We start from the raw sequence: 13,929 nt of genomic DNA on the forward strand, positions 1-13,929 counted from the left end.
TTCGGGACCGTTTCAGATGCCGTTTAAGCTCGTTTCGGGCGTTTTTCGGGGCGTTTCTATGACGGCTAGTCGGTTTGTGCGTTGCGGCCCCCACGGCTCCCGCGTGAGGCATAAGAGCATTTTTTCGCGCAACATGTAACGGGTGCGATCATACCAGCACTAAAGCACCGGATTCCATCAGAACTCCGAAGTTTAGCGTGCTTGGGCGAGAGTAGTACTGGGATGGGTGACCTCCTGGGAAGTCCTCGTGTTGCACTCTCTTTTTGCCTTCGGCGCTTTTTTGTCGTCGGCACCAACCTCCGACCTTCTTTTCACTTCCCGCAACACACCGTATCTGATCCATCGAGGTCTTCTGCTTCCCTTTCACCCTCGCCTTGCGCGCCGCAGCGCCGGCACCCGACACGAGCCGCGGCGTGCGACAAAAGCAGCAGTTCCGGCTCTCCGGACCGTAACTTGGCACGCCGATGTCGGAATTCGGCGATTTTCGTGGCCACGGAAAGCTCGTTCCGCTGGCTACGACGTGGCGAACAGACAAAGTCGGTTCGGGACCGTTTCGGATGCCGTTTAAGCGCGTTTCGGTCGTTTTTCGGGGTCGTTTCTATGACGGCTAGTCGGTTCGTGCGTTGCGGCCCCCACGGCTCCCGCGTGAGGCATAAGAGCATTTTTTCGCGCAACATGTAACGGGTGCGATCATACCAGTTCTAAAGAACCGGATCCCATCAGAACTTCGAAGTTAAGCATGCTTGGGCGAGAGTAGTACTGGGATGGGTGACCTCCTGGGAAGTCCTCGTGTTGCACTCTCTTTTTGCCTTCGACGCTTTTTTGTGGTCGGCACCAACCTCCGACGTTCTTTTCACGTACCGCAACACACCGTATCTGATCCATCGAGGTCTTCTGCTTCCCTTTCACCCTCGCCTTGCGCGCCGCAGCGCCGACACCCGACACGAGCCGCGGCGTGCGACAAAAGCAGCAGTTCCGGCTCGCCGGACCGTAACTTGGCACGCCGATGTCGGAATTCGGCGATTTTTGTGGCCACGGAAAGCTCGTTCCGCTGGCTACGACGTGGCGAACAGACGAAGTCGGTTCGGGACCGTTTCGGATGCCGTGTAAGCTAGTTTCAGTCATTTTTCGGGGCCGTTTCTATGACGGCTAGTCGGTTCGTGCGTTGCGGCCCCCACGGCTCCCGCGTGAGGCATAAGAGCATTTTTTCGCGCAACATGTAACGTGTGCGATCATACCAGCACTAAAGCACCGGATCCCATCAGAACTCCGAAGTTAAGCGTGCTTGGGCGAGAGTAGTACTGGAATGGGTGACCTCCTGGGAAGTCCTCGTGTTGCACTCTCTATTTACCTTCGGCGCTTTTTTGTCGTCGGCACCAACCTCCGACCTTCTTTTCACTTACCGCAACACACCGTATCTGATCCATCAAGGTCTTCTGCTTCCCTTTCACCCTCGCCTTGCGCGCCGCAGCGCCCGCACCCGACACGAGCCGCGGCGTGCGACAAAAGCAGCAGTTCCGGCTCTCCGGACTGTAACTTGGCACACCGATGTCGGAATTCGGCGATTTTCGTGGCCACGGAAAGCTCGTTCCGCTGGCTACGACGTGGCGAACAGACGAAGTCGGTTCGGGACCGTTTCGGATGCCGTTTAAGCTAGTTTCAGTCGTTTTTCGGGGCCGTTTCTATGACGGCTAGTCGGTTCGTGCGTTGCGGCCCCCACGGCTCCCGCGTGAGGCATAAGAGCATTTTTTCGCGCAACATGTAACGTGTGCGATCATAGCAGCACTAAAGCACCGGATCCCATCAGAACTCCGAAGTTAAGCGTGCTTGGGCGAGAGTAGTACTGGAATGGGTGACCTCCTGGGAAGTCCTCGTGTTGCACTCTCTATTTACCTTCGGCGCTTTTTTGTCGTCGGCACCAACCTCCGACCTTCTTTTCACTTACCGCAACACACCGTATCTGATCCATCAAGGTCTTCTGCTTCCCTTTCACCCTCGCCTTGCGCGCCGCAGCGCCCGCACCCGACACGAGCCGCGGCGTGCGACAAAAGCAGCAGTTCCGGCTCTCCGGACTGTAACTTGGCACACCGATGTCGGAATTCGGCGATTTTCGTGGCCACGGAAAGCTCGTTCCGCTGGCTACGACGTGGCGAACAGACGAAGTCGGTTCGGGACCGTTTCGGATGCCGTTTAAGCTCGTTTCGGGCGTTTTTCGGGGCCGTTTCTATGACGGCTAGTCGGTTCGTGCGTTGCGGCCCCCACGGCTCCCGCGTGAGGCATAAGAGCATTTTTTCGCGCAACATGTAACGGGTGCGATCATACCAGCACTAAAGCACCGGATCCCATCAGAACTCCGATGTTAAGCGGGCTTGGGCGAGAGTAGTACTGGAATGGGTGACCTCCTGGGAAGTCCTCGTGTTGCACTCTCTATTTACCTTCGGCGCTTTTTTGTCGTCGGCACCAACCTCCGACCTTCTTTTCACTTCCCGCAACACACCGTATCTGATCCATCAAGGTCTTCTGCTTCCCTTTCACCCTCGCCTTGCGCGCCGCAGCGCCCGCACCCGACACGAGCCGCGGCGTGCGACAAAAGCAGCAGTTCCGGCTCTCTGGACTGTAACTTGGCACACCGATGTCGGAATTCGGCGATTTTCGTGGCCACGGAAAGCTCGTTCCGCTGGCTACGACGTGGCGAACAGACGAAGTCGGTTCGGGACCGTTTCGGATGCCGTTTAAGCTCATTTCGGGCGTTTTTCGGGGCCGTTTTTATGACGGCTAGTCGGTTCGTACGTTGCGGCCCCCACGGCTCCCGCATGAGGCATAAGAGCATTTTTTCGCGCAACATGTAACGGGTGCGATCACACTAGCACTAAAGCACCGGATCCCATCAGAACTCTGAAGTTAAGCGTGCTTGGGCGAGAGTAGTACTGGGATGGGTGACCTCCTGGGAAGTCCTCGTGTTGCACTCTCTTTTTGCCTTCGGCGCTTTTTTGTCGTCGGCACCAACCTCCGACCTTCTTTTCACTTCCCGCAACACACCGTATCTGATCCATCGAGGTCTTCTGCTTCCCTTTCACCCTCGCCTTTCGCGCCGCAGCGCCGGCACCCGACACGAGCCGCGGCGTGCGACAAACGCAGCAGTTCCGGCTCGCCGGACCGTAACTTGGCACGCCGATGTCGAAATTCGGCGATTTTCCTGCCCACGGAAAGCACGTTCCGCTGGCTACGACGTGACGAACAGACGAAGTCGGTTCGGGACCGTTTCGGATGCCGTTTAAGCTCATTTCGGGCGTTTTTCGGGGCCGTTTTTATGACGGCTAGTCGGTTCGTGCGTTGCGGCCCCCACGGCTCCCGCGTGAGGCATAAGAGCATTTTTTCGCGCAACATGTAACGGGTGCGATCACACTAGCACTAAAGCACCGGATCCCATCAGAACTCTGAAGTTAAGCGTGCTTGGGCGAGAGTAGTACTGGGATGGGTGACCTCCTGGGAAGTCCTCGTGTTGCACTCTCTTTTTGCCTTCGGCGCTTTTTGTCGTCGGCACCAACCTCCGACCTTCTTTTCACTTACCGCAACACACCGTATCTGATCCATCGAGGTCTTCTGCTTCCCTTTCACCCTCGCCTTGCGCGCCGCAGCGCCCGCACCCGACACGAGCCGCGGCGTGCGACAAAAGCAGCAGTTCCGGCTCTCCGGACTGTAACTTGGCACACCGATGTCGGAATTCGGCGATTTTCGTGGCCACGGAAAGCTCGTTCCGCTGGCTACGACCTGGCGAACAGACGAAGTCGGTTCAGGACCGTTTCGGATGCCGTTTAAGCTCATTTCGGGCGTTTTTCGGGGCCGTTTTTATGACGGCTAGTCGGTTCGTGCGTTGCGGCCCCCACGGCTCCCGCGTGAGGCATAAGAGCATTTTTTGGCGCAACATGTAACGGGTGCGATCACACTAGCACTAAAGCACCGGATCCCATCAGAACTCTGAAGTTAAGCGTGCTTGGGCGAGAGTAGTACTGGGATGGGTGACCTCCTGGGAAGTCCTCGTGTTGCACTCTCTTTTTGCCTTCGGCGCTTTTTTGTCGTCGGCACCAACCTCCGACCTTCTTTTCACTTCCCGCAACACCGTATCTGATCCATCGAGGTCTTCTGCTTCCCTTTCACCCTCGCCTTGCGCGCCGCAGCGCCGGCACCCGACACGAGCCGCGGCGTGCGACAAACGCAGCAGTTCCGGCTCGCCAGACCGTAACTTGGCACGCCGATGTCGAAATTCGGCGATTTTCCTGGCCACGGAAAGCTCGTTCCGCTGGCTACGACGTGACGAACAGACGAAGTCGGTTCGGGACCGTTTTAGATGTCGTTTAAGATCATTTCGGGCGTTTCTATGATGACTAGTCGGTTTGTGCGTTGCGGCCCCCACGGCTCCCGCGTGAGGCATAAGAGCATTTTTTCGCGCAACATGTAACGGGTGCGATCATACCAGCACTAAAGCACCGGATCCCATCAGAACTCTGAAGTTAAGCGTGCTTGAGCGAGAGTAGTACTGGGATGGGTGACCTCCTGGGAAGTCCTTGTGTTGCACTCTCTTTTTGCCTTCGGCGCTTTTTTGTCGTCGGCACCAACCTCCGACCTTCTTTTCACTTCCCGCAACACACCGTATCTGATCCATCGAGGTCTTCTGCTTCCCTTTCACCCTCGCCTTGCGCGCCGCAGCGCCGGCACCCGACACGAGCCGCGGCGTGCGACAAACGCAGCAGTTCCGGCTCGCCGGACCGTAACTTGGCACGCCGATGTCGAAATTCGGCGATTTTCCTGCCCACGGAAAGCACGTTCCGCTAGCTACGACGTGACGAACAGACGAAGTCGGTTCGGGACCGTTTCGGATGCCGTTTAAGCTCATTTCGGGCGTTTTTCGGGGCCGTTTTTATGACGGCTAGTCGGTTCGTGCGTTGCGGCCCCCACGGCTCCCGCGTGAGGCATAAGAGCATTTTTTCGCGCAACATGTAACGGGTGCGATCACACTAGCACTAAAGCACCGGATCCCATCAGAACTCTGAAGTTAAGCGTGCTTGGGCGAGAGTAGTACTGGGATGGGTGACCTCCTGGGAAGTCCTCGTGTTGCACTCTCTTTTTGCCTTCGGCGCTTTTTTGTCGTCGGCACCAACCTCCGACCTTCTTTTCACTTCCCGCAACACACCGTATCTGATCCATCGAGGTCTTCTGCTTCCCTTTCACCCTCGCCTTGCACGCCGCAGCGCCGGCACCCGACACGAGCCGCGGCGTGCGACAAACGCAGCAGTTCCGGCTCGCCGGACCGTAACTTGGCACGCCGATGTCGAAATTCGGCGATTTTCCTGGCCACGGAAAGCTCGTTCCGCTGGCTACGACGTGACGAACAGACGAAGTCGGTTCGGGACCGTTTCAGATGCCGTTTAAGCTCATTTCGGGCGTTTCTATGACGGCTAGTCGGTTTGTGCGTTGCGGGCCCCACGGCGCCCGCGTGAGGCATAAGAGCATTTTTTCGCGCAACATGTAACGGGTGCCATCATACCAGCACTAAAGCACCGGATCCCATCAGAACTCTGAAGTTAAGCGTGCTTGAGCAAGAGTAGTACTGGGATGGGTGACCTCCTGGGAAGTCCTTGTGTTGCACTCTCTTTTTGCCTTCGGCGCTTTTTTGTCGTCGGCACCAACCTCCGACCTTCTTTTCACTTCCCGCAACACACCGTATCTGATCCATCGAGGTCTTCTGCTTCCCTTTCACCCTCGCCTTGCGCGCCGCAGCGCCGGCACCCGACACGAGCCGCGGCGTGCGACAAACGCAGCAGTTCCGGCTCGCCGGACCGTAACTTGGCACGCCGATGTCGAAATTCGGCAATTTTCCTGGCCACGGAAAGCACGTTCCGCTGGCTACGACGTGACGAACAGACGAAGTCGGTTCGGGACCGTTTCAGATGCCGTTTAAGCTCGTTTCGGGCGTTTTTCGGGGCGTTTCTATGACGGCTAGTCGGTTTGTGCGTTGCGGCCCCCACGGCTCCCGCGTGAGGCATAAGAGCATTTTTTCGCGCAACATGTAACGGGTGCGATCATACCAGCACTAAAGCACCGGATTCCATCAGAACTCCGAAGTTTAGCGTGCTTGGGCGAGAGTAGTACTGGGATGGGTGACCTCCTGGGAAGTCCTCGTGTTGCACTCTCTTTTTGCCTTCGGCGCTTTTTTGTCGTCGGCACCAACCTCCGACCTTCTTTTCACTTCCCGCAACACACCGTATCTGATCCATCGAGGTCTTCTGCTTCCCTTTCACCCTCGCCTTGCGCGCCGCAGCGCCGGCACCCGACACGAGCCGCGGCGTGCGACAAAAGCAGCAGTTCCGGCTCTCCGGACCGTAACTTGGCACGCCGATGTCGGAATTCGGCGATTTTCGTGGCCACGGAAAGCTCGTTCCGCTGGCTACGACGTGGCGAACAGACAAAGTCGGTTCGGGACCGTTTCGGATGCCGTTTAAGCGCGTTTCGGTCGTTTTTCGGGGTCGTTTCTATGACGGCTAGTCGGTTCGTGCGTTGCGGCCCCCACGGCTCCCGCGTGAGGCATAAGAGCATTTTTTCGCGCAACATGTAACGGGTGCGATCATACCAGTTCTAAAGAACCGGATCCCATCAGAACTTCGAAGTTAAGCATGCTTGGGCGAGAGTAGTACTGGGATGGGTGACCTCCTGGGAAGTCCTCGTGTTGCACTCTCTTTTTGCCTTCGACGCTTTTTTGTGGTCGGCACCAACCTCCGACGTTCTTTTCACGTACCGCAACACACCGTATCTGATCCATCGAGGTCTTCTGCTTCCCTTTCACCCTCGCCTTGCGCGCCGCAGCGCCGACACCCGACACGAGCCGCGGCGTGCGACAAAAGCAGCAGTTCCGGCTCGCCGGACCGTAACTTGGCACGCCGATGTCGGAATTCGGCGATTTTTGTGGCCACGGAAAGCTCGTTCCGCTGGCTACGACGTGGCGAACAGACGAAGTCGGTTCGGGACCGTTTCGGATGCCGTGTAAGCTAGTTTCAGTCATTTTTCGGGGCCGTTTCTATGACGGCTAGTCGGTTCGTGCGTTGCGGCCCCCACGGCTCCCGCGTGAGGCATAAGAGCATTTTTTCGCGCAACATGTAACGTGTGCGATCATACCAGCACTAAAGCACCGGATCCCATCAGAACTCCGAAGTTAAGCGTGCTTGGGCGAGAGTAGTACTGGAATGGGTGACCTCCTGGGAAGTCCTCGTGTTGCACTCTCTATTTACCTTCGGCGCTTTTTTGTCGTCGGCACCAACCTCCGACCTTCTTTTCACTTACCGCAACACACCGTATCTGATCCATCAAGGTCTTCTGCTTCCCTTTCACCCTCGCCTTGCGCGCCGCAGCGCCCGCACCCGACACGAGCCGCGGCGTGCGACAAAAGCAGCAGTTCCGGCTCTCCGGACTGTAACTTGGCACACCGATGTCGGAATTCGGCGATTTTCGTGGCCACGGAAAGCTCGTTCCGCTGGCTACGACGTGGCGAACAGACGAAGTCGGTTCGGGACCGTTTCGGATGCCGTTTAAGCTAGTTTCAGTCGTTTTTCGGGGCCGTTTCTATGACGGCTAGTCGGTTCGTGCGTTGCGGCCCCCACGGCTCCCGCGTGAGGCATAAGAGCATTTTTTCGCGCAACATGTAACGTGTGCGATCATAGCAGCACTAAAGCACCGGATCCCATCAGAACTCCGAAGTTAAGCGTGCTTGGGCGAGAGTAGTACTGGAATGGGTGACCTCCTGGGAAGTCCTCGTGTTGCACTCTCTATTTACCTTCGGCGCTTTTTTGTCGTCGGCACCAACCTCCGACCTTCTTTTCACTTACCGCAACACACCGTATCTGATCCATCAAGGTCTTCTGCTTCCCTTTCACCCTCGCCTTGCGCGCCGCAGCGCCCGCACCCGACACGAGCCGCGGCGTGCGACAAAAGCAGCAGTTCCGGCTCTCCGGACTGTAACTTGGCACACCGATGTCGGAATTCGGCGATTTTCGTGGCCACGGAAAGCTCGTTCCGCTGGCTACGACGTGGCGAACAGACGAAGTCGGTTCGGGACCGTTTCGGATGCCGTTTAAGCTCATTTCGGGCGTTTTTCGGGGCCGTTTTTATGACGGCTAGTCGGTTCGTACGTTGCGGCCCCCACGGCTCCCGCGTGAGGCATAAGAGCATTTTTTCGCGCAACATGTAACGGGTGCGATCATACCAGCACTAAAGCACCGGATCCCATCAGAACTCTGAAGTTAAGCGTGCTTGGGCGAGAGTAGTACTGGGATGGGTGACCTCCTGGGAAGTCCTTGTGTTGCACTCTCTTTTTGCCTTCGGCGCTTTTTTGTCGTCGGCACCAACCTCCGACCTTCTTTTCACTTCCCGCAACACACCGTATCTGATCCATCGAGGTCTTCTGCTTCCCTTTCACCCTCGCCTTGCGCGCCGCAGCGCCGGCACCCGACACGAGCCGCGGCGTGCGACAAACGCAGCAGTTCCGGCTCGCCGGACCGTAACTTGGCACGCCGATGTCGAAATTCGGCGATTTTCCTGCCCACGGAAAGCACGTTCCGCTGGCTACGACGTGACGAACAGACGAAGTCGGTTCGGGACCGTTTCGGATGCCGTTTAAGCTCATTTCGGGCGTTTTTCGGGGCCGTTTTTATGACGGCTAGTCGGTTCGTGCGTTGCGGCCCCCACGGCTCCCGCGTGAGGCATAAGAGCATTTTTTCGCGCAACATGTAACGGGTGCGATCACACTAGCACTAAAGCACCGGATCCCATCAGAACTCTGAAGTTAAGCGTGCTTGGGCGAGAGTAGTACTGGGATGGGTGACCTCCTGGGAAGTCCTCGTGTTGCACTCTCTTTTTGCCTTCGGCGCTTTTTTGTCGTCGGCACCAACCTCCGACCTTCTTTTCACTTCCCGCAACACACCGTATCTGATCCATCGAGGTCTTCTGCTTCACTTTCACCCTCGCCTTGCACGCCGCAGCGCCGGCACCCGACACGAGCCGCGGTGTGCGACAAACGCAGCAGTTCCGGCTCGCCGGACCGTAACTTGGCACGCCGATGTCGAAATTCGGCGATTTTCCTGGCCACGGAAAGCTCGTTCCGCTGGCTACGACGTGACGAACAGACGAAGTCGGTTCGGGACCGTTTCAGATGCCGTTTAAGCTCATTTCGGGCGTTTCTATGACGGCTAGTCGGTTCGTGCGTTGCGGCCCCCACGGCGCCCGCGTGAGGCATAAGAGCATTTTTTGGCGCAACATGTAACGGGTGCGATCACACTAGCACTAAAGCACCGGATCCCATCAGAACTCTGAAGTTAAGCGTGCTTGGGCGAGAGTAGTACTGGGATGGGTGACCTCCTTGGAAGTCCTCGTGTTGCACTCTCTTTTTGCCTTCGGCGCTTTTTTGTCGTCGGCACCAACCTCCGACCTTCTTTTCACTTCCCGCAACACACCGTATCTGATCCATCGAGGTCTTCTGCTTCCCTTTCACCCTCGCCTTGCGCGCCGCAGCGCCGGCACCCGACACGAGCCGCGGCGTGCGACAAACGCAGCAGTTCCGGCTCGCCAGACCGTAACTTGGCACGCCGATGTCGAAATTCGGCGATTTTCCTGGCCACGGAAAGCTCGTTCCGCTGGCTACGACGTGACGAACAGACGAAGTCGGTTCGGGACCGTTTTAGATGCCGTTTAAGATCATTTCGGGCGTTTCTATGATGACTAGTCGGTTTGTGCGTTGCGGCCCCCACGGCTCCCGCGTGAGGCATAAGAGCATTTTTTCGCGCAACATGTAACGGGTGCGATCATACCAGCACTAAAGCACCGGATCCCATCAGAACTCTGAAGTTAAGCGTGCTTGAGCGAGAGTAGTACTGGGATGGGTGACCTCCTGGGAAGTCCTTGTGTTGCACTCTCTTTTTGCCTTCGGCGCTTTTTTGTCGTCGGCACCAACCTCCGACCTTCTTTTCACTTCCCGCAACACACCGTATCTGATCCATCGAGGTCTTCTGCTTCCCTTTCACCCTCGCCTTGCGCGCCGCAGCGCCGGCACCCGACACGAGCCGCGGCGTGCGACAAACGCAGCAGTTCCGGCTCGCCGGACCGTAACTTGGCACGCCGATGTCGAAATTCGGCGATTTTCCTGCCCACGGAAAGCACGTTCCGCTGGCTACGACGTGACGAACAGACGACGTCGGTTCGGGACCGTTTCGGATGCCGTTTAAGCTCATTTCGGGCGTTTTTCGGGGCCGTTTTTATGACGGCTAGTCGGTTCGTGCGTTGCGGCCCCCACGGCTCCCGCGTGAGGCATAAGAGCATTTTTTCGCGCAACATGTAACGGGTGCGATCACACTAGCACTAAAGCACCGGATCCCATCAGAACTCTGAAGTTAAGCGTGCTTGGGCGAGAGTAGTACTGGGATGGGTGACCTCCTGGGAAGTCCTCGTGTTGCACTCTCTTTTTGCCTTCGGCGCTTTTTTGTCGTCGGCACCAACCTCCGACCTTCTTTTCACTTCCCGCAACACACCGTATCTGATCCATCGAGGTCTTCTGCTTCCCTTTCACCCTCGCCTTGCGCGCCGCAGCGCCGGCACCCGACACGAGCCGCGGCGTGCGACAAACGCAGCAGTTCCGGGTCGCCGGACCGTAACTTGGCACGCCGATGTCGGAATTCGGCGATTTTCGTGGCCACGGAAAGCTCGTTCCGCTGGCTACGACGTGGCGAACAGACGAAGTCGGTTCGGGACCGTTTCGGATGCCGTTTAAGCTCGTTTCGGGCGTTTTTCGGGGCCGTTTCTATGACGGCTAGTCGGTTCGTGCGTTGCGGCCCCCACGGCTCCCGCGTGAGGCATAAGAGCATTTTTTCGCGCAACATGTAACGGGTGCGATCATACCAGCACTAAAGCACCGGATCCCATCAGAACTCCGAAGTTAAGCGTGCTTGGGCGAGAGTAGTACTGGAATGGGTGACCTCCTGGGAAGTCCTCGTGTTGCACTCTCTATTTACCTTCGGCGCTTTTTTGTCGTCGGCACCAACCTCCGACCTTCTTTTCACTTACCGCAACACACCGTATCTGATCCATCAAGGTCTTCTGCTTCCCTTTCACCCTCGCCTTGCGCGCCGCAGCGCCCGCACCCGACACGAGCCGCGGCGTGCGACAAAAGCAGCAGTTCCGGCTCTCTGGACTGTAACTTGGCACACCGATGTCGGAATTCGGCGATTTTCGTGGCCACGGAAAGCTCGTTCCGCTGGCTACGACGTGGCGAACAGACGAAGTCGGTTCGGGACCGTTTCGGATGCCGTTTAAGCTCATTTCGGGCGTTTTTCGGGGCCGTTTTTATGACGGCTAGTCGGTTCGTACGTTGCGGCCCCCACGGCTCCCGCGTGAGGCATAAGAGCATTTTTTCGCGCAACATGTAACGGGTGCGATCACACTAGCACTAAAGCACCGGATCCCATCAGAACTCTGAAGTTAAGCGTGCTTGGGCGAGAGTAGTACTGGGATGGGTGACCTCCTGGGAAGTCCTCGTGTTGCACTCTCTTTTTGCCTTCGGCGCTTTTTTGTCGTCGGCACCAACCTCCGACCTTCTTTTCACTTCCCGCAACACACCGTATCTGATCCATCGAGGCCTTCTGCTTCCCTTTCACCCTCGCCTTGCGCGCCGCAGCGCCGACACCCGACACGAGCCGCGGCGTGCGACAAACGCAGCAGTTCCGGCTCGCCGGACCGTAACTTGGCACGCCGATGTCGAAATTCGGCGATTTTCCTGCCCACGGAAAGCACGTTCCGCTCGCTACGACGTGACGAACAGACGAAGTCGGTTCGGGACCGTTTCGGATGCCGTTTAAGCTCATTTCGGGCGTTTTTCGGGGCCGTTTTTATGACGGCTAGTCGGTTCGTGCGTTGCGGCCCCCACGGCTCCCGCGTGAGGCATAAGAGCATTTTTTCGCGCAACATGTAACGGGTGCGATCACACTAGCACTAAAGCACCGGATCCCATCAGAACTCTGAAGTTAAGCGTGCTTGGGCGAGAGTAGTACTGGGATGGGTGACCTCCTGGGAAGTCCTCGTGTTGCACTCTCTTTTTGCCTTCGGCGCTTTTTGTCGTCGGCACCAACCTCCGACCTTCTTTTCACTTACCGCAACACACCGTATCTGATCCATCGAGGTCTTCTGCTTCCCTTTCACCCTCGCCTTGCGCGCCGCAGCGCCCGCACCCGACACGAGCCGCGGCGTGCGACAAAAGCAGCAGTTCCGGCTCTCCGGACTGTAACTTGGCACACCGATGTCGGAATTCGGCGATTTTCGTGGCCACGGAAAGCTCGTTCCGCTGGCTACGACGTGGCGAACAGACGAAGTCGGTTCAGGACCGTTTCGGATGCCGTTTAAGCTCATTTCGGGCGTTTTTCGGGGCTGTTTTTATGACGGCTAGTCGGTTCGTGCGTTGCGGCCCCCACGGCTCCCGCGTGAGGCATAAGAGCATTTTTTGGCGCAACATGTAACGGGTGCGATCACACTAGCACTAAAGCACCGGATCCCATCAGAACTCTGAAGTTAAGCGTGCTTGGGCGAGAGTAGTACTGGGATGGGTGACCTCCTGGGAAGTCCTCGTGTTGCACTCTCTTTTTGCCTTCGGCGCTTTTTTGTCGTCGGCACCAACCTCCGACCTTCTTTTCACTTCCCGCAACACACCGTATCTGATCCATCGAGGTCTTCTGCTTCCCTTTCACCCTCGCCTTGCGCGCCGCAGCGCCGGCACCCGACACGAGCCGCGGCGTGCGACAAACGCAGCAGTTCCGGCTCGCCAGACCGTAACTTGGCACGCCGATGTCGAAATTCGGCGATTTTCCTGGCCACGGAAAGCTCGTTCCGCTGGCTACGACGTGACGAACAGACGAAGTCGGTTCGGGACCGTTTTAGATGCCGTTTAAGATCATTTCGGGCGTTTCTATGATGACTAGTCGGTTTGTGCGTTGCGGCCCCCACGGCTCCCGCGTGAGGCATAAGAGCATTTTTTCGCGCAACATGTAACGGGTGCGATCATACCAGCACTAAAGCACCGGATCCCATCAGAACTCTGAAGTTAAGCGTGCTTGGGCGAGAGTAGTACTGGGATGGGTGACCTCCTGGGAAGTCCTTGTGTTGCACTCTCTTTTTGCCTTCGGCGCTTTTTTGTCGTCGGCACCAACCTCCGACCTTCTTTTCACTTCCCGCAACACACCGTATCTGATCCATCGAGGTCTTCTGCTTCCCTTTCACCCTCGCCTTGCGCGCCGCAGCGCCGGCACCCGACACGAGCCGCGGCGTGCGACAAACGCAGCAGTTCCGGCTCGCCGGACCGTAACTTGGCACGCCGATGTCGAAATTCGGCGATTTTCCTGCCCACGGAAAGCACGTTCCGCTGGCTACGACGTGACGAACAGACGAAGTCGGTTCGGGACCGTTTCGGATGCCGTTTAAGCTCATTTCGGGCGTTTTTCGGGGCCGTTTTTATGACGGCTAGTCGGTTCGTGCGTTGCGGCCCCCACGGCTCCCGCGTGAGGCATAAGAGCATTTTTTCGCGCAACATGTAACGGGTGCGATCACACTAGCACTAAAGCACCGGATCCCATCAGAACTCTGAAGTTAAGCGTGCTTGGGCGAGAGTAGTACTGGGATGGGTGACCTCCTGGGAAGTCCTCGTGTTGCACTCTCTTTTTGCCTTCGGCGCTTTTTTGTCGTCGGCACCAACCTCCGACCTTCTTTTCACTTCCCGCAACACACCGTATCTGATCCATCGAGGTCTTCTGCTTCACTTTCACCCTCGCCTTGCACGCCGCAGCGCCGGCACCCGACACGAGCCGCGGTGTGCGACAAACGCAGCAGTTCCGGCTCGCCGGACCG

General features: G+C 57.5%; 24 non-coding genes and 2 pseudogenes across 24 annotated transcripts; all 26 read left to right on the forward strand.

Annotated features, from left to right (window-relative positions):
* Positions 1-140: 140 nt before the first annotated feature.
* On the forward strand, positions 141-259 carry LOC149849953 (5S ribosomal RNA). Its single transcript, XR_016434544.1, has one exon. It is a non-coding gene; the product is annotated as a 5S ribosomal RNA (ribosomal RNA).
* A 423-nt stretch (positions 260-682) lies between these two features.
* LOC149849954 (5S ribosomal RNA) lies at positions 683-801 on the forward strand (annotated as a pseudogene).
* Positions 802-1,224: 423 nt separating this feature from the next.
* LOC149849955 (5S ribosomal RNA) lies at positions 1,225-1,343 on the forward strand. Its single transcript, XR_016426660.1, has one exon. It is a non-coding gene; the product is annotated as a 5S ribosomal RNA (ribosomal RNA).
* A 423-nt stretch (positions 1,344-1,766) lies between these two features.
* On the forward strand, positions 1,767-1,885 carry LOC149849956 (5S ribosomal RNA). The gene has a single exon (XR_016433739.1). It is a non-coding gene; the product is annotated as a 5S ribosomal RNA (ribosomal RNA).
* Positions 1,886-2,308: 423 nt separating this feature from the next.
* On the forward strand, positions 2,309-2,427 carry LOC149849957 (5S ribosomal RNA). Its single transcript, XR_016435731.1, has one exon. It is a non-coding gene; the product is annotated as a 5S ribosomal RNA (ribosomal RNA).
* Positions 2,428-2,850: 423 nt separating this feature from the next.
* On the forward strand, positions 2,851-2,969 carry LOC149849958 (5S ribosomal RNA). The gene has a single exon (XR_016434813.1). It is a non-coding gene; the product is annotated as a 5S ribosomal RNA (ribosomal RNA).
* A 423-nt stretch (positions 2,970-3,392) lies between these two features.
* LOC149849959 (5S ribosomal RNA) lies at positions 3,393-3,511 on the forward strand. The gene has a single exon (XR_016434817.1). It is a non-coding gene; the product is annotated as a 5S ribosomal RNA (ribosomal RNA).
* A 422-nt stretch (positions 3,512-3,933) lies between these two features.
* On the forward strand, positions 3,934-4,052 carry LOC149849960 (5S ribosomal RNA). The gene has a single exon (XR_016434822.1). It is a non-coding gene; the product is annotated as a 5S ribosomal RNA (ribosomal RNA).
* Positions 4,053-4,460: 408 nt separating this feature from the next.
* LOC149849961 (5S ribosomal RNA) lies at positions 4,461-4,579 on the forward strand. Its single transcript, XR_016437009.1, has one exon. It is a non-coding gene; the product is annotated as a 5S ribosomal RNA (ribosomal RNA).
* Positions 4,580-5,002: 423 nt separating this feature from the next.
* On the forward strand, positions 5,003-5,121 carry LOC149849962 (5S ribosomal RNA). The gene has a single exon (XR_016434825.1). It is a non-coding gene; the product is annotated as a 5S ribosomal RNA (ribosomal RNA).
* Positions 5,122-5,531: 410 nt separating this feature from the next.
* On the forward strand, positions 5,532-5,650 carry LOC149849963 (5S ribosomal RNA). Its single transcript, XR_016426219.1, has one exon. It is a non-coding gene; the product is annotated as a 5S ribosomal RNA (ribosomal RNA).
* A 422-nt stretch (positions 5,651-6,072) lies between these two features.
* LOC149849964 (5S ribosomal RNA) lies at positions 6,073-6,191 on the forward strand. The gene has a single exon (XR_016434547.1). It is a non-coding gene; the product is annotated as a 5S ribosomal RNA (ribosomal RNA).
* A 423-nt stretch (positions 6,192-6,614) lies between these two features.
* On the forward strand, positions 6,615-6,733 carry LOC149849965 (5S ribosomal RNA; annotated as a pseudogene).
* Positions 6,734-7,156: 423 nt separating this feature from the next.
* Positions 7,157-7,275, forward strand: LOC149849966 (5S ribosomal RNA). The gene has a single exon (XR_016426661.1). It is a non-coding gene; the product is annotated as a 5S ribosomal RNA (ribosomal RNA).
* A 423-nt stretch (positions 7,276-7,698) lies between these two features.
* On the forward strand, positions 7,699-7,817 carry LOC149849967 (5S ribosomal RNA). The gene has a single exon (XR_016433742.1). It is a non-coding gene; the product is annotated as a 5S ribosomal RNA (ribosomal RNA).
* Positions 7,818-8,240: 423 nt separating this feature from the next.
* Positions 8,241-8,359, forward strand: LOC149849968 (5S ribosomal RNA). Its single transcript, XR_016427263.1, has one exon. It is a non-coding gene; the product is annotated as a 5S ribosomal RNA (ribosomal RNA).
* A 423-nt stretch (positions 8,360-8,782) lies between these two features.
* On the forward strand, positions 8,783-8,901 carry LOC149849969 (5S ribosomal RNA). The gene has a single exon (XR_016434826.1). It is a non-coding gene; the product is annotated as a 5S ribosomal RNA (ribosomal RNA).
* Positions 8,902-9,311: 410 nt separating this feature from the next.
* On the forward strand, positions 9,312-9,430 carry LOC149849970 (5S ribosomal RNA). The gene has a single exon (XR_016426014.1). It is a non-coding gene; the product is annotated as a 5S ribosomal RNA (ribosomal RNA).
* A 410-nt stretch (positions 9,431-9,840) lies between these two features.
* On the forward strand, positions 9,841-9,959 carry LOC149849971 (5S ribosomal RNA). Its single transcript, XR_016437020.1, has one exon. It is a non-coding gene; the product is annotated as a 5S ribosomal RNA (ribosomal RNA).
* Positions 9,960-10,382: 423 nt separating this feature from the next.
* Positions 10,383-10,501, forward strand: LOC149849972 (5S ribosomal RNA). The gene has a single exon (XR_016434829.1). It is a non-coding gene; the product is annotated as a 5S ribosomal RNA (ribosomal RNA).
* A 423-nt stretch (positions 10,502-10,924) lies between these two features.
* Positions 10,925-11,043, forward strand: LOC149849973 (5S ribosomal RNA). Its single transcript, XR_016426418.1, has one exon. It is a non-coding gene; the product is annotated as a 5S ribosomal RNA (ribosomal RNA).
* A 423-nt stretch (positions 11,044-11,466) lies between these two features.
* On the forward strand, positions 11,467-11,585 carry LOC149849974 (5S ribosomal RNA). The gene has a single exon (XR_016434830.1). It is a non-coding gene; the product is annotated as a 5S ribosomal RNA (ribosomal RNA).
* A 423-nt stretch (positions 11,586-12,008) lies between these two features.
* On the forward strand, positions 12,009-12,127 carry LOC149849975 (5S ribosomal RNA). The gene has a single exon (XR_016434831.1). It is a non-coding gene; the product is annotated as a 5S ribosomal RNA (ribosomal RNA).
* A 422-nt stretch (positions 12,128-12,549) lies between these two features.
* LOC149849976 (5S ribosomal RNA) lies at positions 12,550-12,668 on the forward strand. Its single transcript, XR_016434832.1, has one exon. It is a non-coding gene; the product is annotated as a 5S ribosomal RNA (ribosomal RNA).
* A 410-nt stretch (positions 12,669-13,078) lies between these two features.
* Positions 13,079-13,197, forward strand: LOC149849977 (5S ribosomal RNA). The gene has a single exon (XR_016427266.1). It is a non-coding gene; the product is annotated as a 5S ribosomal RNA (ribosomal RNA).
* A 423-nt stretch (positions 13,198-13,620) lies between these two features.
* On the forward strand, positions 13,621-13,739 carry LOC149849978 (5S ribosomal RNA). The gene has a single exon (XR_016434833.1). It is a non-coding gene; the product is annotated as a 5S ribosomal RNA (ribosomal RNA).
* Positions 13,740-13,929: the final 190 nt, after the last annotated feature.

Source organism: Nuphar pumila, chromosome 1, assembly GCF_984573655.1.
Source record: "Nuphar pumila chromosome 1, dmNupPumi1.hap1.1, whole genome shotgun sequence".
NCBI lineage: Eukaryota > Viridiplantae > Streptophyta > Magnoliopsida > Nymphaeales > Nymphaeaceae > Nuphar > Nuphar pumila.